Genomic DNA, 27,730 nt, shown 5'->3' on the forward strand with positions numbered 1-27,730 from the left:
ACGTGACTTTACCGAAAGAACCAAGAATATAATACCCAATTTGTTGAGTCGGGTGGGATGATGGGAGGAGTTGACTTTCAACCAAGACAACTTGCAGCCTTCGACTTCTCTCCGCTGTGTTTTTGGTGGAGGTGTTGTCCGGTATCACGTCCCGAAAGAAGCTTCCGAACATCACGCGGTGAAAATCCGAAAACAAATCTGAGAGATATACAGCGCAGCTGTGAAAACCTACACAGTAGGAACCTTCAAAGTGTGAGCTATTTGCTATAACCACAGTGCCACCAAGTTAGAACATTGTACATACATATTGACAGTGAAAAACGTCTCACCCATGGGCCTATTACTCACATTTCCGATAATCTACGGCCATGTAAATAAAAACTTATTACCTGTGAATTATTCCTGTCACCCATGACTTCTTATGGATAAGAAAACTGACCCAAAAGTGGCAGGACAATCTATAATTTGTATGGATTTATCTGCAAATATAAATATGCACCATTATTTGGCTGCCACTACATTGTCATTCGCGATCGTCAGCCTTTCATACATTCGAGTGAGCGTTTTGGCCATGCCCTCTTCGTAAAGTCCACGTGTTGTCTCACATTTGAATTTGTTATCTGATCCGTGTGCCTCTCCCCGGGCAATTGCTGCTCGCTCCACCCGTCGGCGCGCGCACTCTTCAGCTTTTGTTCCATTGTATTTGTCGGTCGTCATGTTTCTAACCCATGTCATGACAAGCAACATGGACTGCATTCAAAATTATTATTGTTATTATTCTTTGGGCGCAGGAATGAATTATGAGTTGATACCTCAGTGGGCTTTGCCTGAGAGGATTGGGGATGGTTTAGTGTTTGTATTTGGGTGATTTTTTTTATCTTTCTTGCACTTTGCACTCCCATTGTGTTTTTGTGTTGTTTGTTGTTGTTGTTGTAACGTTCTTACCCCGTGCCCCGACTGGACATCTGTGAAAAATAAATGTATACATATTCGGATTCCTCCAGTATAAATACATATTCGGATTCTTCTGATTCTGAAAAGCACTGCAACCTACTCTTTATTTTACAATTTAGGTTGCCCGAGGTATACACGCTTTGATGTGTCTTCCAGTTGTGTACATTCAACAAATTATCTATTTTTGTTCATAAAATCATTATACACATATATCACGAAATGTACGAGGTCGACCATTTTCAGTTGAAATGTCTCATTGAATATATTATTTCCATGGCTCCTACATTTACATGGAAAGAATGTTAATGGACCTTAATAATCACGATCTGACCACATTAAACTAAATAAAATCCAGACAGAATCATGCATGCAAATGCTATCCTTTATTCTGACATTCGTGCACACACGACCAAAAAAATGGAAGTATCAACAACAGTGCCGGCACTGCGCCCCCGGTGCATACCTTAAGGGTCAATCGTGCCGATCCAACACACAATTGCAACACGTGCACACACAGAGGAAGGTTATACAGTGACTCCCCGCTCCAACTAACAATGGGGCAGTATTCATCTTCGTGAAACTCCCAATAACCATGACAGGGGGGCAGTGTTTACAAACGACAACCAATGTTGACTCTCCACAAAGTGGTACTCATTGAATCCACCCTGGAGATACAATCATTATCAGCATCAGCCATGATCAATGCACTGTTGGATGAAGACTTCCCAAGCTGCCACCACCTCCCATGATGCTGTGATGCAACAATCCACCCAGGCACGTACACTGATCTGCACAGTTCCATTTCGTTAGTGATCACCGTCTTGAATGTGTTCCATTCCTCAGCTGGCGCTCTATTATTATTCTTGACCATCGTCCGTCATCCCTTCTAGCCAGCCCCAGCCCACTCGACATTCCTGTATAGATTGGATGATGCCAATAACCAGCATATCATCTCTAATCCATGTGCCCTCTTTATGTCTCTGAAGGTAATTCCAAGGAGTTAATCACTGGCCAGTTACATTTTTGTGGCTTGGGAGTTGGGTTACCATTATGTTTTTTTAATATTACATATGATATAGAAAGTCACGATATAATTGTTATAGAGCTATCAGTTTCCCTTTACTTTGTCACTATAATTCAAATTTTCGTTGCTTTCGTTTTGAGCTTCACTGTTCTTTCGTTTAAACATTTTAAAGTATATATAAAACTTAAAAGTTACATAACTGCAGTTCACTCAACATGAGCCTAACATGAATCTTCTAGTTATGACAATCTATAATGTTGATCTTTCACTTGAAAGCTGTCGGTTATACAACTGATGATTAAAAATTACAAACATCATGGTGCCATATCAATTTCACGCTGTGAATTACTTTTTAAAAATGTAATCAGGAATGTTTTGCTCTTTTTAATTATTGACTGTGTCATTTCATTAATATTTTATCATAAAATTAAATATGTAAAATTAATTGAGCAACAATAGTTTACTTTGGCATAATAGGATTACATGTGGCCCTGATTTTGAATGCTATATCCTAGCCTCTGCCACATAACAGAAACACTACTCATGAACTACTAAATAATTTACAGAAACTCAATACAATACTCCACCGAATATTCAAATGCACACACGTATATATGTCTTCTGTTTTCAATTCTTAATACTGATAAAGTGCGGTAGAGCATTGCGTCAGAATCATGTTACCCAAAGCATAGAATGTAATCATCTGATCCGTTTTGTAATCCGGTGAATGGTTGTGATTGGCCGTTGGTGACATTGCCGATGGCATTCGTGAAGATTCGTCCCATTCTTGGCATGCCGGTGGGAGGAGGGCGCAAAATCGGTGAAGAAAACCGCTTCTGCGGATCTCACGGCAGGAAGGCAAAATCGCCATGAGCAGGCTCCGTGTGACGTCACTCCTCCTGGATTCCGTATATCTCTTCACCATCATCTCTTCACCATCATCTCTTCACCATCATCTCCCCTTCCGTTTGCGCCATGTCTGGGGCGGGTTGCGCTTCTCCGCTGTGAGCGATCACGAGCTGGAGTAGGGCCTCCCGTTTGTCCACAGCAGTGCCGATGGCTTTCAGATGATACTCGAGCACACCCTTAAACTGCATTTCCGCGATGGCATTTCCCTCGAAAGATCTGCGCTTCAATTGCGCGATTGTGCTTCGTCCATTCGGACGTGTCCAGCCCATCTCAGCTTCGTGGCCGCACGGAAAGCTTCAGCACCTGGCACAGCCATACGACTGAATTTACCTCCCCGTTTGGCACTTGGCCTTTCCTGGAGCATTGGTGTGATTTCTGGAGATGACGTTTCCCGACATGGCGCATGCGAAGCTTGTGTGACGTTTCAGTGGAATGCAACAGGGATGCGAGTGCAATTCCTCGATCTAATTTTACTTTTGTGGTTTCTCGTACTTTTTTTGAGATGCCATTCGTTGTTGTGCATCTACTGCAATACCCTCAGGGCAATTAAGACCTCATCCCAACGCAGCACGAAACTGCGATTATTACAAGCCGTTTTGGTCGCCCTGCAGTAGAGTATGTACGTAGGAATGTTGAACTTCTTTCGCACCATATGTAGCCAACCGTGCTAGTCATTCCTCAGTTGACCTGAGTACTAGTTTGCTATCTTACTCCTAGTATACTGGGTAGCACCATTGACCACAGGATGCCTCTTCTGCCAACACTGATAATGGTACCGCTGGTGTCCAGTTCTGTGGACATTATCAGAGTAACTGACCTACCCCTCCTGGGGGTTGGTTACCCCAACTCAGAGTGGGTTTCCTGGTTTCCACTTGGCACTATGAGGAATGAGGAGGTGGATTTGCAGCCCATGAATGTCGTGAGAGGCTATGGAGATCTCGCTAGCATGAGATTTCTGTATTATAACATAAAATATCCATGTGTTCGTGAGTAAATTGTATTATGCTGAACTATGATATTAAGATTACCATTCTCAAGACTTACATGAAAATTGTCTTTAATATACAGTGAGGGAAAAAAGTATTTGATCCCCTGCTGATTTTGTACGTTTGCCCACTGACAAAAAAATGATCAGTCTATAATTTTAATGGTAGGTTTATTTGAGCAGTGAGAGACAGAATAACAACAAGAAAATCCAGAAAAACGCATGTCAAAAATGTTATAAATTGATTTGCATTTTAATGAGGGAAATAAGTATTTGACCCCCTCTCAATCAGAAAGATGTCTGGCTCCCAGATGTCTTTTATACAGGTAACGAGCTGAGATTAGGAGCACACTCTTAAAGGGTGTGCTCCTAATCTCAGCTTGTTACCTGTATAAAAGACACCTGTCCACAGAAGCAATCAATCAGATTCCAAACTCTCCACCATGGCCAAGACCAAAGAGCTCTCCAAGGATGTCAGGGACAAGATTGTAGACCTACACAAGGCTGGAATGGGCTACAAGACCATTGCCAAGCAGCTTGGTGAGAAGGTGACAACAGTTGGTGCGATTATTCGCAAATGGAAGAAACACAAAATAACTGTCAATCTCCCTCGGCCTGGGGCTCCATGCAAGATATTACCTCGTGGAGTTGCAATGATCATGAGAACGGTGAGGAATCAGCCCAGAACTACACGGGAGGATCTTGTCAATGATATCAAGGCAGCTGGGACCATAGTCACCAAGAAAACAATTGGTAACACTACGCCGTGAAGGACTGAAATTCTGCAGTGCCCGCAAGGTCCCCCTGCTCAAGAAAGCACATATACATGCCCGTCTGAAGTTTGCCAATGAACATCTGAATGATTCAGAGGACATCTGGGTGAAAGTGTTGTGGTCAGATGAGGCCAAAATGGAGCTCTTTGGCATCAACTCAACTCGCCGTGTTTGGAGGAGGAGGAATGCTGCCTATGACCCCAAGAACACCATCCCCACAGTCAAACATGGAGGTGGAAACATTATGCTTTGGGGGTGTTTTTCTGCTAAGGGGACAGGACAACTTCACCGCATCAAAGGGACGATGGACGGTGCCATGTACCGTTAAATTTTGGGTGAGAACCTCCTTCCCTCAGCCAGGGCATTGAAAATGGGTCGTGGATGGGTATTCCAGCATGACAATGACCAAAAACACACGGCCAAGGCAACAAAGGAGTGGCTCAAGAAGAAGCACATTAAGGTCCTGGAGTGGCCTAGCCAGTCTCCAGACCTTAATCCCATAGAAAATCTGTGGAGGGAGCTGAAGGTTCGAGTTGCCAAACGTCAGCCTCGAAACCTTAATGACTTGGAGAAGATCTGCAAAGAGGAGTGGTACAAAATCCCTCCTGAGATGTGTGCAAACCTGGTGGCCAACTACAAGAAACGTCTGACCTCTGTGATTGCCAACAAGGGTTTTGCCACCAAGTACTAAGTCATGTTTTGCAGAGGGGTCAAATACTTATTTCCCTCATTAAAATGCAAATCAATTTATAACATTTTTGACATGCGTTTTTCTGGATTTTCTTGTTATTCTGTCTCTCACTGTTCAAATAAACCTACCAATAAATTTATAGACTGATAATTTCTTTGTCAGTGGGCAAACGTACAAAATCAGCAGGGGATCAAATACTTTTTTCCCTCACTGTATATCTGAATCATCATGTGACCTCCTTTTCCAGTACCAAAATATGATAATAGGTTTTTCCCTTTTTTTCTGGCAACAAAACATTTATTTATTTTTGTACTGGCAAAGGAGATCCCATGATGTAGATGCTTAACTCGAGCTGTCATTACTCTGATAGTGCATTTTCTTTGAGCTGTACCCCCTTTGGCGTCCTCTGGTCTAACACCGTTTGAGACGAGGCTCAAAAGAAAGCTGTCTCTGGTGTGGACCAATCAGTTTCAAGGACAATGCATATATTACAAAAATATGTTTTTGTTTGCATTCTGATCACAAGCATTGTGGTTATTGCAGACATGATTATTTGAAAAAGGTTTCAGGTTGGTGTTTTAATATCTTAACACCTAAATTTTGATTTAAAGCTTTCGTGACTGCAGTAATTCATATTCTTAGTTTTTTCGGTAAAGTCACGTTGAAGAGAAACAACAAAATAATAAAATATATATAAAACAATAAAAAATTCTCACGACGTTTCGACCATAACTCAAACGGTCATCTTCAGGTAAAACAGGTTTATATATATATTTTATTATTTTGTTGTTTCTCTTCAACGTGACTTTACCGAAAAAACTAAGAATATCTTAACACCTGTTTTGTTGCCAGAAAAAAAGGGGAAACCCTATTATCATATATCTGAATATAGAGTTTTTCTTTGAAGAAAGAATACAGAAAAGGAAGGTAATCACGCATACTGACAGTGGGTGATATTATACATTTATATATTCAAAGGTCATGGATAAGGGTAATGAACAGAATGCAGAAGAAACACCTTTTGTGAGAATACATTTGTTCCGAAACAATACGCTTGCTGCTCTAATGATAGGAAAAGTATAGAGAATTAATATATTTGTGATTATGACAGTGAAAACAAAAAAGGGGGCATAGGTGGCATCACGGCTTGAAACAAGCCCCGAGTAGACACTTGCAGGAGATCATTTTCTTTTGTGTTTGTGCCAAGATCCATCCGCCGTTTTACAGCCCAGTCTTGAACTCTGCATCCTTACAGAAATGATTTGAATTCCCCGTGTTGTCAATTAGCGTCTTAGAAGTTTCAGGCAGACAATTGAATGGCAACACCAATAGCAATGGGCAGAATTTATCCTGAGCCCCATCGTGGGAAACAGATGTTGGTGCCTTTTGCCCCCTGAATGCTCCCCATTGCTATCCCCTCCACCCTTACAAAAACAAAAAAACCCCGTATAGCCTGAACAGACTGTTGGGGCAAGTGCTGTTAGCGGGCGCCTCTGAAGGCCGGAATTGCACACGAGGGAGTGGGTGGCCAGCACCATGTCCGGCCGCCTTTTTCTCTCTGGTGACGATGTTTTTTATGCACCCCACCAGGTACTCATTTGAGGCCGAGTCTACCTAGGGGAGGCCCAGGACCGGTTGAGATAATCGGCACTGGTGTTAGCCATGAGCAGGAATCGAACTCGGATCGCGGGTTTGTAGCGCAGCCACCACTCCCCACTCTTACACGTGTGAGCGCGATGCAGGAGGATTAATTGATAATAGAATGTGGAAAATTGGAGTAACCTAATAAAACATACATTCATAAAGGCCACATTGTTTAAATTGATCGGGTCAAAATTCTAATACGAATAAACAGTTTGACTATTATTTGTAGAAAATGTAAAAAAATAAAAATTCATGATCCCCTCCGGAGTATTGAGAAGTGGAAAAGAAAAAATCAAATTTGGTGTTTTTCACCACTTCCCTCTAATCTGGCCCTGCTCCTAATCTGAGGACGGCTGAACTGATGTGGTTTAACTCAGGATTGATGAATGCCTTCTGCAACAAAGCCAATTATTTATCTATTTTATAAAAAAAATATATAACGGTAGCACCCACGGGTTTGACCCATGAACCAATATGGTGGTTTACACACTTTTGTTGGTACTTACCTTCAGAGTTGTTAAAAATCACCCTTTGCGGTTCTCTCCATTTTCCTTTGCCTGCGCTGCAGATTTCTATACCGGTTAAGCCCATCGCATCGATGCAGCCGACTTTTTGATGCCTCTCAAATCTAGGGGCCCTTCCCACTGTGATCCTTTGTCATACTCCCACCGTCCGGCGTAGAGCTGCAGAATAGCGTTTCTTGCCTGATACTTGTAAAACTCTCCTCTGGAGTCGCACGCATTTTCTATTTCAGCAATATTTACCGGAGTCTCAGATATGGCGCTTGATACACCCTGCCTGCCGCACATTTTTTTTTTGGTTTGGCAACGTGCATCGGGCTTTGGTCCCTGGCCTCGTAAAGAAGACAGATGCCATACCGACAAAAACATTTCACATTTGGTGCCCTTAGGGATCCACTTTTACTGCCAGCAAGGTGGAATTATGGATCTGTATACAGCCCCCACCAGGTCTGCCGCATCCTATATTGCGACGACAAAAAGAACCTCATCATCAGAGAGACGGACGCAAAAAGAGACACAAAAGTGAAAGGAAAGAAGTTGTAAAATAAAAACAGAAAAAAATCTGTACGATGATATCGCTGTTAAATTTCAGAAACCGTTAAAAATGATGATGAAAAGTGGCACACGTGAAGATTTATTTTGCAGAGATTCGACACCAAACTTGTTGCTATCGATCTTGAAATTATTTTTTTTACTTTATGATTATTTCAGCAACATGCTCTGCCAAAACCATTGCTAAAAATTAAGACTTTGCTTGAATGCCACTTTAATACATTACAAGCTGGCATCACAATCTCATGAAATTATTCTGAAAATATATCTGGAAAGTGCAGTAGATCTATTAAAATAAACTTAAATAAACTATTGCATTAATTAAAATAACTTTTGAGTATAATATCGGCATAGAACAGTTTGGGCAAGTGCTGTCAATGAGCACCTATGAAGGCCGACAAGGTACACATGGCGGTGGGTGGCCAGCACCACGCTCGGCCTCCTTTGTCTCCCATGTGGCGATGTTTAAAGAACACTGAGGCTGAGTCGACCGAGGGGAGGCTCATAATATGACCCTTGAGTGACAAAAGGCTGTAATTGCAAACTCCTCCAAGAGAAAATTCAGCTGTGGTAGCAACAATTTATTTCCGTGAAACATTTTCCAAATTGCACTACCCGATTGAAAACTCAAGATCACGTAACTTGTAATTGTTTTCCTTTTAACGAAAAACGAGCGAGGTTCGCAGCGACAAACCGCGTTTGTTTTGCACTTAAAAAGTTCAGAAGCTTTAAAGAACCAGAGTCTCATGGCAATATCTGCCTCTTCACCTATAATAATCTTTGAAACTTGGTCATATCCAGCAAAACCCACAAGCTTTCAAAAACATCTTTGTTTGGGACAAATCTGCTCGAAAATGACATTTCCTCACACGCATTCAGAGGGTTTTCATTGAAGCCAAATACAAATCTCACTTCTTATTGTGGCTTTTCTAGCTTGTCAAGCGGTTTATATACAGGACTCTAGCAAAGCACCACAGCGAGAATGTACTTACGTTCTATGACAATCTATTTATCCTATTGATGCGAGTAAGAGAAAGCTCCACTTGTGAATATCAATAGAGGTGATTAAGCAGCTATCTCTGTTGAATGTCAGTGGCAGCTTTTCAAAAATTGCATCCCAAAACGTAGCTTTTGCATGACTTACCGACTGGAGATTCTCCGCAACTGTTTGTACATTTATATTTAGTGTACGCTGGGTGCTTTGCCAAGCACTTTGTGCCTGACTGAGCGTGAATTAATATATCAAACTGTTAAAACACAGAGGCTCCTCACGGAAAATTGGACATCGATTGATGTCAGTGGCCATAAAAATAAAGCCCCAAAAAAATCCTCGCCGAGTGCAAAAATAAGTGCTGCAGAAATTAAATTTACTGTTTACAGCATTTTACATGAACTTCGCAGGCTTACATGAAACATTGCCTGAACACATGCAGAACATGCAGTGCACGTGTGTGCATATACTGTATACACACACAATAGCACATCAGTATGTTTTTTTTTAGCATGAGCAAAATTCCTGATTAAATATTCCCACAACACAGGTTTTTATCATTTGTGATAAGTAACAGCACACTAGTAAATGTCAAGCCATACATTTTTGGCTTGTATTTGAGCTGCGCTAAATCTATGAACTGTTCAATCATAAAGCAAAGGGACTGTGGGCAGGACACCTCCCGATTAGCACGGTCGGTAATGTACGGTGCAAAAAAAGTTCAACATACACAGATACACCGCACCTCTGATTAGCATGGTTGGCTACGTTCAGTTCGAAAAAAGTTCAACATACGCACATACACCGCACCTCCAATTAGCACGGTTGGCTCCATACGGTGCGTCATAAGTTCAACATGCACACAGGCAACGGCCGATGGACGAGAATCGTTGTGAAGTGCCAGCCAAAGGAGGAAACACGTCCGTGAGGACACCCGCCATAGAGATAGAGCGATAACAGCAGCTCGAGTGAAGGTGCTGAATGAATTATTGCATCGCAAAAACCACGAAGGATGGCAATGGTATGCCAAGGCCTACACCTAGCAGAGGATTGATCATGGCTGATGATGTGTGATGACAATCTTTGAATTCAAACTGTGCTTATAAACTAAACGATAATTTTAGGGGCGCCGCGTTGGTGAGATGTCAAATCTGGTATGCAGGAGGTCGTGGGTTCGATCCCGCCCCTTGATGCCTGCTGCTGTATATTTGGAGCGTGCGTGTCTCTCTCCCTGTGCATGCTGGGAGCTTCAGTGTGGACGGAACGCCGGAGAGCGCATGGCACAACCGCAAACACCCCACGCACAGCGGTGAGAACTATGACGCCATGTTGTTTGATGCCACGTTGCAATTTGAAAAGCATTTGCTCTTTCAAACATTAACCCGCGTATAAACAAGTAGCAAAGCAAAGATATAGGAGGTGCAAGAACTCAGCAATCCAGTCGGGAATTCATGGTCTTAGCGGGGATATTTTTTGGTTTCAAATGCAGTATACAGAAGACTGAACACTCAACTTACAAATGTAGTTACATACTTCAAAAACTCAGGAGGGATGACACTACTTTCCTGTGTTTTATCCCATAACAAACAACTTAGAATTGTGCGAATATTTTCAAATGAATGTAAAATAAAAGCCACGTCTCTGCTGCTGGGACTCTTCAGCGGAAATGTGCATAATGCCTGATTAAGCGATTTAATGTGGGAAATTAAACAAGGAAAGCGAGCCTGACCTCAAACCGCAAGTACGAAAGTAATTACAGATGCATAACGGAACCACCGAATATCTTGCAGATGTAACTGTAGGAGCGAGCAGAGCCTAATATATTCAGAAGGCTATGGGACAAAGCAGTTGGATCACCGTTTGTAAGGCTGAACGTTCCAATTGTCCACTTATTTCCCTACGGTGAATGCAATAAGTTCCACTTTTGTGGGACATCAGCAGTGGCACTCTTGTGATATACTGGCCCCTGCTATAGAAATGTGGAATTGACACGACTGACTCAGGGCTGCCTATGGAGATGTGTCACTGGGATAGAGTTTGTAATAGCTAAAGTAATGGTAAAGGTTTAGCCGTGCAATTTCTCACTCATGCCAATTTTGGCAAAAGGATGTCCACTGCTCGTCCACACTGGCCAGCTGTCTTGGCAGAGATGAGAGTACCAACACTTTACTCCATCAACATCTATCCAAAAGAGAGTGGGTTGGGTAGCCGGGTAGGTGAGTGGGTATCTGGGTAGGTGAGCAAGTAACTGAGAAGGTAAGTGGGTAGGTGAGTGTGTGAATCACCGATGCAGGGCTTGACGTGCTGGAAGCAGGCCTTGGTGAGGGTGAGTGAGTGAAATTAACTTTACTCCACCATATACAACCGACTGATAGACTAACTGTGGATTATAATGCTGGGCAGGAAGTTGAAAATAAACTTGCCCCATTTTTTCAACTGCCATGCCAAGAGATGGTACCAGCAACCTCTGGAATGCAAGTCTCGTGTGCCGACCATTATTATATTACAGCAGCATCCAACATAACTAAGGGCCTTTGCATTAACTACAGGTAACACACACATACTCTTTGGTCATTTCGGTAAAGTCACGTAGGTAGAAATAAAACAAAATAAATCACGACGTTTCGATAGCAACACAAGCCATCGTCTTCAGGTGAAAATCGCGATAGCCGCGATGCATCAAGGCAGCAGACATCGTGATGCTCGCAGCAGATATCGCGGCTATCGCGATTTTCACCTGAAGACGATGGCTCATGTTGCTATCACAACGTCGTGATTTATTTTGTTTTATTTCTACCTCCGTGACTTTGTCGAAAGAACCAAAGAGTATGGATTCCTGCAGTCACGAAAGCTTCAAATCAAGATTGAACACAAACATAATTGCACATTTATCTGGACATTTCAGAGCTATTGCCATGTCATTACTGAGCAGACATTTTTAATTAATTAGTTCTTATCATTCGCTGGCCACTACGAGTTATATGTCGAACCCTTACTGCAAACTCATAAACTAACATTTGAAAATGCATTAACAAGTAAATGTTGCATGTCACTGGCTCTTAATTACATAGGTCTGTTATTATACTTTTGGATGGCTTAGCATATAATGTATAATTAGATTTTGATTTAAAGCTTTCGTTACTGCAGGAATTCATATTCTTGGTTCTTTCGGTAAAGTCACGTAGAAGGGAAATAATAAAAAATAAAAAAATAATATTTTATTGTTTCCCTTCTACGTGACTTTACCGAAAGAACCAAGAATATAGTATAATTAGATGTTATAGCGATTAACTGGGAATTTGACTTTGAATTGCTTTAGGGTTAGGGTTACATGAAATGTACTTATTTTAATTAGAAAGCGCACACCAGTTTATCAGGGAATGGCTTTTTACGTATAATATATTTAGCATTAGACTTCTCTGCTTTCAGTAGTATTATGCAACTAACAATTTATAATGATTCTATTGTGTGCACGCATTTTAACTCATGATGGCTGCAGCATCAAGCGGTGTACAAATCCTGATAAAACTTTAATGCACTACAACGTTGAACGATTACATAATTAAGTTTAAATATCCCATAACTAAAGCCAAACAAAGAACCATTGGATATTGTTTTACGTAGATAATAATGTGCACATTTAGGCAGGATCCTATCCTGAATGGTCGCAATGCCACGTGCAATTCACGGTGAGACGGCATCATTAAGGACATGTCAAGTGTGCAACTGACATGGCAAAGATTCACATCAAGGCAATTGATTATAAATTAATATGGGCACCCGTTGAGATGTATTTTCTTCTTTTAAATCAGAACCTTTAGGAAGACCTGTGCTCACCATCCCACCGGGGCTCAATATAATGGATGGTGCCACTGTGGTAAGTCAACAGTGATTGCCCGATATACTTATTGCCCTTTGCCGTGAGCGATGTTGAATTTCCACAAATGCATCAAGACTCTGAACAGAGATGAGCAATGTCACCATGCTCATTTGAGAGTGGAGACTCGATGGCTTTGCTTTGCAAGGTATGCTGCAGTTCTGCATTCAACACAGGTGTGTAATATATTTAAAAAAATACACCTCTGGGAAATGATTACGGCAGTAATATTTCACTCGAAAAAACTACAATTACCAATTGTCTTACTTTGTAAGAGAGATATAGAATCCCGTGCTTAAATTAAGAACGTTTAAATCCACTCTTTAGTAATTGTTAAAATAAATGTTCAATGTGGGTCGACTCATATCATAAGCATGCGTAAGAGGCAAAGGTTCCTCTGAGACACACACTAGCGTGTGCCAAGTCATACGCACAGTGAGATAAATGCATCCGGTCATGTTGGCCAGAGGACGTTGGGTTGCTCGGTCAATGGCCAGGGTCAACGGCAGCGTGTTGTATTCCACAAATATGCCCGACTGTGAGGGCGGGCACAAGGCGGTGTGAGTAGGTTAAACGTTGAGTTTTATAAGGGCACCACGGGGTAACCAGCCCCTCCCCACCCAGCCCCACCCCTCCCACCCCCCACCCAGCCCCACCCTCCCCACCCAGCCCCTCCCCACCCTCCCCTCCCCACCCACCCCCTCCCCACCCTCCCCACCCAGCCCCTCCCTCCCCACCCAGCCCCTCCCCACCCTCCCCTCCCCACCCAGCCCCTCCCTCCCCACCCAGCCCCTCCCCACCCTCCCCTCTCCACCCAGCCCCACCCCTCCCATTTTTGGATGCACGACAGACGGACGGACACAATAATCCCCTATGGGCTGGTGGTATAACCAGGAGGTTCCTACCAGTAAAATGGCTCGTCAAGTTTTGGTAGCCAGACAAACTGCCGTGTTTGCACGCCACCGTGCTGAAGCAACAGCTGCAGGTATTTCGTCAGAGTCTCTTCTTCTAGCTCAATGCACTTCTCGAGTTAGTACCGCACAGACGTGGACAGAGTGAATGTTGTCTGCTTGGGAGCACATTGAGCTCAAGCCGATGACTCAAACAGCATAGCCAGTCGAAAAGTGGTGCAAACACTTTGCTGAAGAAATGACCAATTTCACAAATTGCATGGTGAAATCAAACATAACAAGCCAAGGTGGTGTTGGAGATTACAAAACGGAGTTTCCATAATAGAGGTTTTTGGGTGAGATCGCGTAAATATATAAACGTGTCCTTAAAATCCACCACCACCCGACACAGCCAACTAGTAAGGGTTGTCACGTAAACAGAACGTGGCAATTCATCACGAGTACAGCACACCGGTGTGTTGGAGAGCCAAGCCACGACATTTATAATCTGAGTACAACGTTATGTTGGGCAAAATGTTATGTTGGACCAACAGGATGAATGATCAGCACGAGACTAAAAGAACATCAGTGAAATATTAAATTATCCCAAATACAACTGTCAGCAGTAGCAGAACACGCGTGCCAACAAGGACACTCAATTGATTTTGATAATGTTGAAGTTTTGTGCAAAACTAGCTCCTACTAGCCAAGACTAATTAGAGGATCTATCGAAATTGAAAGAAATCAAAATAATTGTAACCGTTCGGATCGCTGCCGTCTTCGTGCTGCGTGGAAGATAATAATCAAATAACACATTATTTAAATGCATGCCTACAAAGGGCTATTTTAATAAACACAATAGACAAGAAGGACACGTTCAAAGGGCTCGCGTAATGCACATAATGTACGTTGACTCAGTAATCCCCCCCCCCCCCACATTATGCAAGAGCGCAGAAGTGTGGTCACCACATCTGCGCCTCTATATAAGGAACGAAACAGTAAGTCTTCTCCACAAATCTGGCTGTCGCCTGATGAATCTAGTTGCAATTACTGGAGAAACATCGTATTCCCATTGTAAATGTCGTGGCTTGAACTAGTGACGAATTGGCACGTTCTGTTTACGTGACAACCCTTACTAGTTAGCTGTGTCGGGTGGTGGCGGGTTTTAACGACACATTTATATATTTACGCGAACTAACCCAAAAACCTCTATTATGGATGATATTGGTCGCGAAAGCCTATGTGTTAAACCAACAAAGCAGTATGTTTGTGTGTGTGGCATGATCGCTGTTGACGTTCCCCGTCTGCCAAAGTGAATTGCGCTTCGCAACTGATTATAATCTGACTGCTCCGGTCTATTTGTAACAATGCAACTTGAAAGAGAGAGAGAGAGAGCAAACTTTGACGCGTCACTTTACCAAATTGTGGAATGCAGCCAACCCCTGTTTGTACACATTGCCTATCCGGCCACGATGCCACCCCTACGCACTTCTAAACTCAGCTTAACGCCGTAACGTGTGCGGCACAATGCCGCTACCGCAGAAGCTGGTCGTTCTCTAAGCACACCTCTTAGGAGATCATCCAACTGTGCTTATACCTGAAGGGTGCTTATATCACAATTGGCCTTTTGCCTTCCCCCGATCATTATGATGTTCGCATGTTTAATTTATAAAAAACTGTGTTTAACCAGAGCCCGCTGTACTAAAATAAACGTCTTTACATCGCACAGTACTGTGCACTAGTTCCATGACGATGATAGAAAGTGTATCATTGATCAGTATACCTGCTGCTGTATGATAGCCAACATTCACAGCTCAATCTATGCAACTATAGTATAGTTTATGCCCGTGTGTTGTAGTTTGTGTGGGCATAAACAGAAACTGGTTATCTTTCGTGTTTTAAAGTGTACTTTCTTATATTTGCTAAGCAATAGAGTACATTTTCCATGAAACATCATAAACAATGCAATGAACAAAATATCCAGGTGGCACTGTGATAGAGCACTCCACTGAGAATCGCAGTCAATAATGTAGGTCTCAGCTGAACGTCAAATCAGCCAATCACCCCTCCAGTGTATTAAAATAGGTACCATTTTGTGGAAAGTCCAGAGTGGGGTTTTCTGTCCTATGCCCACTACTTAATTTCAACCGTCACAGCCCAGAATGCTGCTCCAGGATTAATGTTTATACACCACATCCATCTCACCTTATTTTGTTCTGGTGATACCTATTTTGTCCCCGTATAATTATAGGGATACATGAGGCAATGTTATAGGATTATTGTGGATAGGTGTACCTTGTACTCTAGTGGCAGTGCCTTATACCAATAATGCCTTCTCAAAGCCAGCCTTAGCAGTGTTCTTGAGAATATTGAGTGGTGAAAATAAGCAATGCTTATGCCAAAGTAACGCAGACTTCCCATCACTGGTCTCTCGTATGTTGTAAGCTATGTAGCGCTGCTTCTCACATCAGGTGTATGTTGTTCATGGATAATTAATAGTGGAGCAAAGTAGGATTCATTAGTTATCATATATCTTTATATTAATAGCTCACACACCCCGAACATGTAATTGGCCCTCAGTTTTATGCCAGGTAGTGCTATGCAGCTTACAACCTACAAGAGGCCAGTCTTTAGAAACACAACTTGGCCATATCACAGGATATGAATTAACAGAGGTTGCTTTGAATCCAAATGACAAATACAAAGATCCCCCGTATAGCCTTAACAGGCTGTTGGGGCAAGTGCTGTTAGCGAGCACCTGTGAAGGCCGGCACCATGGCACACGAGGGGGTGGGTGGCCAGCACCACGCCAGACCGCCTTTGTCTCCCCAGCGGCGATGTTTACCCACTGGACCAGGTACTCATTTGAGGCCGAGTCGACCTAGGGCAGGCCCAGGACTGGTTCAGATAATCGTGACTGGTGTTGACCGTGAGTGGTAAACCATACACGCACACACGGTGACTTCAACTTCCTGCAGGCACAATGCAGGCTTATAAAGTGGCATTAATGCGGCCCCGTTGGCTGGGGGGGGGGGGTTAGACTTCTTGTGTCTGCCGCAGCAAAGCTTCATCATCGCGCTGTTAGCCCTGCCATCCCGGAGAGGGAGCAGCTCTTGCTTTCTCACAGTTAGCAGGGTGAAAATGAAGAAAACATGCTAATGGTTTTTACTTTTTTTGTTAAAACAACACATTGTTCACTCTGCTCGAGGATATAACATGCCACGTGCGATGCACTGGGGGGGGGGGGGAGTGTTTGAGAACATTTTTTGCATTCGTTTTTACATGCGGCGCGCTCACCCGTGCATCCCATTTGCTGTTTAAGTCAAATAAAACGACTTCAATTACACATTTAATGCACATACCTTATGCATATTGCCGGTATATACGTACATACATGAATGTACACACACACACACGCATACATTATAAACACACCCGCGGCGTGCACATCAGTGTACAAATGCGTAGACACGTGTGCCTGTGTGTGTGGTCAGGGCACCTTGCTTTCCACATCGTCCCATCACGTTCTGTAATTTAAAAAAAAAAACCTTCATAGGTACAGTACTTGCTAACAACACCTGCTGCATGAGCATATACATGTGTTTTTTTTGTTACGTGTGCATAAGTGGGCAGTGGGCAAGTGAGTAGCACGTTACTCTACGGTGACATCCATCTGGTGTTTGATTCCTGGCTATTCTCATAAGGTGCCCAGTGGGTATCATTGCACTCACTCAGCTTTTATGCTGGCAAGAGGGCTCCCGAGCTCACGAGTGGCTCTGGGCTGTTTCAGCGCAGATTGGATCTTATCTGCGAACCGTGGCTTTACGTAGGTTTTGTAACCACTCTGCCCCTGACCCACCAGCCCCATCTTGTACAGCTGGACATTAAAATAAGACATCTTTAACAACTTTAGCAAAGGCTTGGGTTTATGTAAGGCTATCCCAAGCAAAAATTAATTATCATTATTAAACATTTCTCAGTTAGTATTTTATCGCAAAAAACCCAGCCCGTGACGATGGAACTAAGTGTAGTACACCAGTGGGCATTCTTCTGACTTCCATCATATCCTGACTGGTACCGAGAGTGGCCTGCGTGCATGTTTGTGGCTTGCGTATGGACATCTCCTGGACATCTGTGAAAAAGGGCTTCACAGCTCATCGGATTTATCCAGGATAAATGAAAATTCTGATTTTTAAAAAGAGCCACACGGTTCTCTTATGGAGTCCCGCTTTATGCCAGATCAGCCCTGCAAGGCTGTCCTGGGGGCCTGAGCAGGGCCGGCTAGCACACGTGATTGAGGAGACGAGCTTAATTCCCTGTTCATAATTTTCTCCATTGTATTCAAGGCTAAATGTGGGATATCTGTTGATTGTGTGTACCTGTCTGTGTGCAATTAAATGTGTATCATGGATATGTACCAAATTCTGTCGTAAAAAGCCACAAATTATATCGCTCAAGTCTTGACGTACTTAAAATTCAGACAGCGTTCATTGGCATTTTTATAACCACTGCAAGACATTCCCATGACAGTGTTACTCCTTATTGATCAATTCCGTTCTAATTGTGAGCATTGTGTTGCTTGTAAAGTGCTGTTAATGCGCAAGGACTCAAGTGTCTGCAAAGGTCAGGTTTATTCCTGCATCGGTGATAATGCTCAGCGACGCTGATATTTTATAAGTCCACAGCTGCGCTCCGTACTCTTGTGTCGTGACCTGAAATTCCTCAATTTCCTGGGCGATGTTTTTTTTTTTGTTAAGACACAGCTGGGAACGGCTGTATAATGCGGAGCGTTGCAGCATCCGAGGATTACAACGGCCGGATTTACGACGCATTCCCTAAACATAGCGGAGGAGTCAGTTTGTGTTTGTGCTGTCACTTTTTGTCCATCCACGAGGTGACAGGTGATGGATATGAATTATATTTCAGTAATTTTCTTGAGACTGGCTTTCGGGAGTTGGATATTGAGTTAGCATTTGCTTTATTCACTAGACGTCATGTAGGCCTCCTTGCTGACTCAGCGGTTGAGTCAATGAATTGGGTAGATGGATAGATTGATGCCTTTCAGTGATTCTGAGCAGTCAGTTGGCTGATTATAGGGATACATTATATGACCTCCCAAACTTGCACGTTGGTTAAGTGGTTTAAAGATTGATGTAGCTTAATGTTACCCGATCGCGGAAGAAAACATAATCAGATAATATTCTTTGGTTCTTTCGGATTATAAACGTGTGCAAGTTTTGCTACTGATTAGCAATCAATAGTGCCCTGCACCCACCCAGAAAATATAGAAATGAGTATCGCTTGTGGGTTATCGAGGGTAGTTATTGCATACCTCTCCGACGTGCCCTTGGGTTGAATTTAGCAGTTTCCCCTTCTCCAATTATAACAGACGTAGAGAGTGAGATGCTCAATTCAGTTCCTGAAGAAGCTTCCAGCACGTGGAGTGAAATGTCAGACAATGAGCCAAATAACATGTGGCCGGATATAAAACAAATAAATAAATGATGGAGGAGAGGTGGACTGCACAACAGTGACAACGTACAGAAAAAATATTATTTGTCCATTCAAATTTCCTTCACCCTGCTACGCTAATGTGGAAATACCATTACTGGCTCGGGGCTGTGGAGAGTAAATGAATGATTCCCATGCTTGTTGGAGCAGGAAAACACGTTGACATTATTACATACAAAAAAAATCACGGACATTTCAAGCATTCTGATCAATTTTAAACGAGCACAATGGAGTAGTTCTAATGGTAGAGCTAATGTAAACTTTAATTACTGCTATCACATTCCATTTTTAAATGTGAGTCAATAGGATCCTTCCCACGAGAACGCGATTTGAAATTATCTTCGGATTCTCAGCCACGAAGCAAGGGGCTCTTTTGTTTTGAGGTTCTCAAGGGTACGTAACGTTTAGACCTCAAGGTCAAGAACAAAGTGCACTGTTAAATTGTCCGGCTTCTCGGTGTGTTTCTGACCGTCCATGCTCCCAGTGTGATGTTTACGTGGCAGGTAATGAAATATATGGTTCAAATCAGTGAGTTTCGAAATGTTCACATTGTTTATAAAGAGTGGTGGTACCACGGATTAGCAAACCAAGGAAGATCAGAGGGCCCCGAACCTTATCAAGGGGCACTGGATTAATGACAAAATAGGGGCGCATTATATATAAGCTTAAATTGGAATCTTAACATAACGAGCTAATTTACACAAACATCCAATTAATATCTTGTCTATATCCTGTCCCCTCTCATCCCGCTGCAGCTATAGTTATGTTTATATTTCTCTTATCCCGCTATACAGTATCTAGATTTCCTCTGTCATCATGCTAGGAATTTATCATTTGAAAGGCGAAACCTGAAAAAGTAATGGGCCACCACCACCACAACCACGGTTGAAGAATATTACTGTTATCACAGTTTTTATCTTTTCAGCAGTAGCATGCACTTTGCCATTGTTTATTTCTGATACAGTAAGTCATGATTAGTCCCATCTGAAACTGAAATCTCTGTACTATTTTTTAAAATAACAAAATTGCCATTTTCAACATCACGTTTCTACATTCTCATTTCCGAGGCAGAACTCACAGCAGAGCCACCGAGGTTAGGAATCAAACTCCCTATCAAATCCACCGAGCGTCGTTATACTTGAACTTATTCAGCCACCCCGGAAAGTAATTTTCATGTAAATTTCCTCGCATGCAGTTTCAATTAGCACAAAAGGCCACTGAAGATTTTCTCTCTTTTTCCCCCCTCTGTCATGCATTTGGGGTTGGAGGTCATGAAGATGAAAACAGTCAAAGTAACATACACGTCTCTCATCTAAAACCGTGATGAGAATTACGTGTACAGCATCATTAAGCAACAGCTAATTATGGTCCTCGATATAGATATAATACAAGATAAGATGTTGCATCGAACCCTTAATAAAGATTCGTTGGGTTTAATCCTTTAAATACCAAGATTACAGCTTGCTATATGTTATTGTCATCTTGTGAAGTGGTTTTTGTTTTCGGAAAATGTGTTTTTTTCCGATAATGGTAAATGTGTTTCCTATTTCCAGTGTAACAGGCTAATCCATATGATTAATTACTGTTAACATATGCTGCAAAAAACCTCCATATTTTACCAAAAATTTATTTTAATGTCCTGCCCTTGTAATAAGCACTGTAGTTCATTCTGATTTGTATTGTTTTCTCTGTTTGGTTAAAATGTCTCCTGAGCATGCAATCCAATTGAATTGGCACCACGATTGACCATTCTTCATCCAAGCCGTGCACACAGGCAATAAACCACGCTGCAATGCTACAATGATACATCATCAACACCAACCATTATAATCCATGTGCCAAGTATTGCCGACTGGCAGTTTGGCTGAAGCACCCACAACCACCACAGCAATTTAAAAATAAAGGCATTGCAGGCGATGTTAAGTCTCTCCAGTATTTTGTATTCCACATGGATCTCCAAACATATACCAGTGAAAAGTGACCACTAGTTTGGCACATCGTTGCCTCCTTTTTCATACAATATGGCTTTTACTACGTGTATCTGCGAATAAAAGTACGTGTAGAGCACGCAAAACTGAGTAGACAATACATTTTTAAAAATGTTAAAGTATATTTGACTAAATTACTAATTAACATAAACATGAAGTGTATCAGAAGGAAGGTTAAAATAAAACAAAAATCATAGCAGTAATACATCTTAAGATCAATTGATAGCCGACTGCAGCTTAGACAGACCCAGCAGTGGATTGATCATGACTGATGACGAAAATACAGCACGTATTATAATGTTCGTAATATAAATGCACAAATAAGCTTTCTTTAAATGCGAGTCCCGGAGGTCCTTTCATCATGCCAGAACCCAACCGCGAGCGTACCCTCTAATTGGAGGTCAGCGCTAAACAAACAAATCAAGCCACTTTTTCCCTCCCTCCCCTGCTAATGACATTGCCCTGGTAACACCACAATTTTTTTTTATATATAACAAGCAGTCGGCATGGTAACGTGAGCGCCGCGTGTGCTGCACGACCGCCGCAAGTGAGACCCGCTCCGTAGCCGTCACACCGAGTCGCTGAGTGCCCAGCGGAGATCAAACTCCACGCGGCCGGGGGTCACGGCGCGTGGTCCAGGGCTTTGAGCCGCTCTCTCCTTCCGGGGCTGAACGACAAGAAGGACGAGAATCAACAGCGCCGAAATTTGGGTTCTGCACACGATTCGACGCAACTTGGCACCAAGGGGATGCATTTGTATGCGCTGGGCAGAGCATCCAACTAGGGGTGGTGCTGTGGTTGTAATTAGTATCTGAGCGTGATGAGACTTAGAAATGTTTTTTTAACGTGAACCTTTAGGTGAGCAAGTTAAATAAAACAACTCTTGCCTTGTGTTGCTTATGACAAGGGTGGCTAATATCGTTATTTTGCATTAGCCGGTAACCACAAGGAAAAAAAAAAGCGCTAATAGCCTGTGTTAATGGGTTCGCCGCACACAGAGAAATGTCTAAAGCAATAGACAACATGTTTACCTATGTAACTGAGAGATGGAATGTGCTCTGGGGCAAAGGCTAGCCCACTCTGGACTCGCAGTCCGAAAGATTGCAGGTTCGATTCCATCTCCCAGCGCAGCAGGTGAAATTATTGGCCAAGTTTCTTCCCCCCCCCACTCCCCACAGGCCAGCGTGTGGCGGGGTAGACTTTTATACAAATCCCAACTAGAGCTCCCTCTAGTGAAGGTCCATCAACCAGCAGTGGCATGCGCTAGTGAGCAAGCAAGCAATTGCAGGGTTACACCTTTATCATTAAGCTGAGAAACAAGGTAAAATGCACCACTTGTGCCACCAGGCCATTTGCATGTGTACATTTGCTCATGCCAGTCAGTTCATTCGTTTCTAAAATTCTGACATCGGTTACCGCTCTAACGGTCATTGTTTGACAAGCTTGTGTAATTACGACTTGACATACTTCTCACGTTCACTTGACATCAGGCGGAGACCCCCACTGCAACAGCCCCGAGTCCCCCCGCGCATCTCCCTTTTATATACCGACACGAGGTCACGCCCCCATTCTCGATCATTCTCGCTGACTCTGGACGCTCGCTCCACCGGCAGACTCCACCGTCCTCTTCCGTCACCTGACCACGCCCCCTTCTCGAACATTCCCGTAGCTACCAGTCCCTTCGCACTCACAGCTGATGCCCCTGTCATTACCTCCCGTGGCTAATAGTGAGTGCATTCGTACTGTAAGCTGACTTCCCTGTCATTACCTCCTGTGGCCATTAGTCCACTCAAACCGCCTGCAGGCTCTATTGGTTTAGAATGCGCCAACTTACAATTCAGAAGGCTGCGAGTGTGAATCCTGGTCACACGCTCATCCGCAAAAGCCTCGCTAGCAACGTCTCCGAACACTGCGTAAACTATAACCTTGCAGGGTATGATGAAAGTCTATCGTTTCGATTCTTGTTGGATGCATAAGAACACAAACGTCTATTTGCTTCTAGATTTGAAGCTTTCGTGACTGCAATGATTCATACTTTTTGGTTTTATTCGGTAAAGTCACGTAGATAAAATAAAACAAAATAAAAGAAAATAATTAAATGACGACGTTTCCGAATAAAACCAAAGAGTAAGTCTATTTGCTGTCTATGGAGAGGGAGTGTTCCAGGGTGTTCCATTATTATGTCTCGATGCTATGAGCACAAGTGGAATAGAAGTTGCGAGCGAAAATGCACTCGACAGAATAAAATAGAGCAAACTGAACGAGCCATTGTTGGATACTTTATCATGAGTAATGTTAATCATGTATCGCATTGTTTAACACTCAGATGCTGTGCAACTGTGCATTGTCATTGCACAGCCTTGTGTGCAATGACTGCATTACACCATGACCTTGCAAACGTTTTATGAATAAAGTGATTTATAAATAATGTGTGTTTCATTTGTCGTCATTCCCCCGCACCTCCGATTAGCACGGTTGACTGCGTACGGTGCAAAATAAGTTCAACATACATATATACAACGTTAAACGCATACGTATTATTTTCACATCATGTATTTGTTGCAAATGGATGTGCTCAAATTGTGGCATTTGAAATAATAATCACCCGCTCTTCATATACTTTATGGGACTACACAAACGTTTAGCTGCCGGTTTTAAAAAAGCTACACGTTTAAACTAAAACCACGAAATGAATCAAGCAAGGGTAATGCATTAATAATAATAATCCGCCCATGTATATTGGTGCAGCAAGCGAAAGACTACCGTAGCCTTAGCCAAGGCCATGAAACTGTCAGGGACAATTCCGTGCTGTGTTCCACGACATTACTCCATGTTGGTTTAATTTCACAAAAAATAAATAAACAAAATTCTGCTGAAATCCCCCTGGCCCCTGGGCCATCAAACACCGCAGTGAACATCAGTCAAATAGTTCCACGGGCACGACAGCCTATTAAACATAGATACAATTATGAGTTTCTCTACCTTAACACTTCGCCCCATATTTATGGACCGTGTGTATGACAACACTGAATAGTGTTACAGCAAATAACAATTGTATTTTAAAGTTAATAGTATCTCCTTTTGTCAAGGATCAATCATCCATTAGCAGTTCTGAGTCAGTCGTGAAATGCCACGTGCCCATATCAGAGGCCAAGTCAGATATGCACTGTTGAATTCCAACAAACTGGTCTTATTTTATGCACTCTGCAAGTTTTTACACTTAGTCTACTCCTGACCAGAATTGGTAATAATTCGACGAATGGTAAACATGTTGAGCCACAATCTGATTGAAGAGCATGTTCTTGTTATCGCATTTGTATCGTCTCACTTGTATTGTCTGCCTTATTTCTCTTAAAAAAATATTCCATCTCATAGTTACATTCCCCATTATCCTAGATTTGCATAAAAATTGTTAATAAAACATCAATCGTGGTATTTTTTTTATGCATTAAAAAAATAATGGATTCCTACCCACACATTTTTATGCAAGCATCGTGAGCATGAGAATCAATTTTTACTGCTTTACAATATCTTGAACACAATCTGAGCACAATCGCCACGGTGCAGGAAAACTATACGCATCTCAAAACAAAAGGGAAACAATTATCGGAAGCAAATCTGTAAATGTTAACGCTACATTTTCATGGATTGTAACAGTGTGATGGCGATTTAGTTTGCACATTGACTCTGCCGCTTCTATTCGTGAAATGTGTGGGCAGCTCCTCATTGTCGTATTCTACGACACTTTCCCGCAGCGTGGCGGTATCTCGCAAATTAACGTGACATTCATGAAGCAAAAGCGTTTGCAAGCACACAATCACCTGGCACCAGGAATTATATTCCGCTATTAAACAACAACTGCAACACATTTCAATTTATTTCCCAATCTTGGACAAAACAAGCTGTGTATTATGATAAATTATTTCAACTTATTTTAATGCGGAAAACATTAACAGGTCCATGGCAATAACGGAGCAACATGATATTGCTGAGCTCAATGATACCCACGGCAACGTTATACTTCAGCATCTTGATTGTGTTTTTTTTTTTCTGTAGATCATCGCAACAAAACACCCGAGAAGATTTTACATCCCAGCGAAATGTCTCATTTACTAATTCCTATATTCCTAAATTACCGTCAGCTTATTTTTTTTTATCAATGCGGCACTTGCAACATCCATCATTTGTCGTGTAGGTAATTATGCTTTCTGTATCTTGGCATTTTACAATTTCAATCTCCCAACATACAAGAAGGGCCGCATGCCTTAAAAGGGTCTATCTTACACAACCGCAAGGCTCGGCTCTTAAGCTGTGCAGATAAGCCGGTGTTTAATTTTCTGCCCAAATGCCATATATCTCGCTGTTGGATGAGGTAAAACAGAAATGTTTGTGATCACGTGTTTTGCACAGAGACCACAAGACTCATTACGCGTGCATCAAATCGCACCTCCCATCAGCACGGTTGGCTACGCGCGGTGCAAAACGAGTTCAATATACATACAATACGTGCACATCAAAGTCAAAGTGTTGTAACGTTGATACAAGCACGGCCAAATGCACTTCGCCGAGGACAGTGCTAAAAATCCACAGTCCAATGGCATAGGATACTCCCTTTCAAAGGGCAACCGCCCGCAAAGTGGGAATGATTGCATCACACCCAGAGGGATGACAGTGAGATAAGAGTTGACCCCCGACAGAGATTTGAACTCAACGCTGAGTTGAGTACCACGACCTGCTTTTGTTTTCATCCTAGGAGGGAGACCGAGATTAAAAATCCAGATTTTTTTTTTAGTGCTGCTCGTTCCCTGCGTTATCCAATCACCTTCCACTGTATGTGTGTATGCTAAAGTTATTTTACACAGTACATAGCCAACCGTGCTAATCGGTGGTGCGAAAACGATTGTTTATCCCTGGCTAGAAAGCGTATGTTTAGCAGAGTTAGAGGTAAAAAAAAGGTAAAAGTGAAATAATAATGGACTAAAAACAAAACCTGGGGAACCAAGGGTTGAATCTTGACTTAAAGCTCTCGTGACTGCAGGGATTCATATTCTTTGGGTCTTTCGGTAAAGTCACGTAAAAAAATAATAATAAAATAAACAAAAAACCACGACGTTTCGATCGCAACACAAGCGTCCGTCATCAGGTAAAAAAGGGGGCGGGAGGGGGCGGAAGCCACTAAAGGCGAGCTGTTTTAAAGGTTTAAAATGGTCGTAGCGCAAGCGTCCTCGTCAACAAGCGGAGATGGTTATGTTAATATAGTAGACGCATGAGCCGTGGTGAAATAAACAACTTGTGGTACGCCAAATGCAGGGGCGACACCGTAGGAACTGGAATTGCTTGTCCCATCTTTAGTAGAATAAAACTAACATCGGAAGGTGACAATATGGAAACATCACAGCTGGTTATGACTTAAACTGATTGATGACGTCCTTCCAATGATTTTGCTGAGCTTGTACCAATCCTCTCGGTTGAAATTGTGTCTGTACATGTCTCTGACCGTGTTCGTGAACATAAGGCAGATTTGAGACACGGGAGGACCAACGCTTCAGCCGTGGCTGATCATTGTTTTAATTCAGGTTGGCTCACACGAAATTGATTTCTCTAAGACGAAGGTATACTTTGCAAGCCCACTGGCTATCAACACAGATTAGTTTATGAAGCCATCCATATATACAGACACAGACACAATTTCAACCCGAAGCGACCGAGGGAAAGACTCTCAGGCTCTTCTTCTTTCCCTCGGTCGCTTCGGGGTGGATTCATTGACGTGTTAATTTATCTGCTCCAGCAGCAGCCACCAGCAGACCCACCTCTCTCTCTGCCCCCCCCCTCTCTCTATTTAAGGCCTCGACACAGAGACATTGGGTCTCTGTGTGTCTATGGTGTGTGTCTCTCTCTGCTTGTGTGTCTGTCTGTGTGCCTCCGTGTCTTTGTATTGTCTCTCTCTCAAATTTAGTTCTACCTGATGACGGTTGCTTGTGTTGCAATCGAAACGTCGTACTCTATCACTTAATTAATTTTCTTTCTGCGTGACTTTACCGAAAAACCCAGAGAATAATCAAAGGCTGCTTTGTACAGCTGCTCTGTGACCCAGCAGTGGGTACATCGTTTGCTCTCCCCAAGGGTGGCTTGGCCACAGAATGATTGACCTCTGCTGAGCAGCACATTAAGAAGGGGTCCGTCCAGAATGGCGCACGGGGATTAAACGGATAAACTCAGTGCATAGATTTTTCGGAGTAACACTTTTACATCACAATTGACCGTATCAGGGTATATAGATGCTTCTAAAAAGAGAGAGGGTAATGTTTAATAAACCACCTTTTAACAAAGAGAATACAGCTATTTATCAGTTGCAATGTCGTGTGCACTAGATTGTATATGTACATAAGCATACACTTTGATTAATCAGATATACTCAAT

General features: G+C 42.6%; 1 protein-coding gene across 2 annotated transcripts in view; it reads right to left on the reverse strand.

The window, feature by feature from the left end:
- Positions 1-27,730, reverse strand: part of LOC116940843 (protein PALS2-like) — a 226,327-nt gene that overhangs the window by 182,904 nt on the left and 15,693 nt on the right. The gene's annotated exons all lie outside the window — the stretch shown is intronic.

Source organism: Petromyzon marinus, chromosome 10 (assembly GCF_048934315.1).
Source record: "Petromyzon marinus isolate PM22_M1 ecotype Great Lakes invasive population chromosome 10, UKy_Petmar_22M1.pri1.0, whole genome shotgun sequence".
In the NCBI taxonomy this organism is placed as follows: Eukaryota; Metazoa; Chordata; class Hyperoartia; order Petromyzontiformes; family Petromyzontidae; genus Petromyzon; species Petromyzon marinus.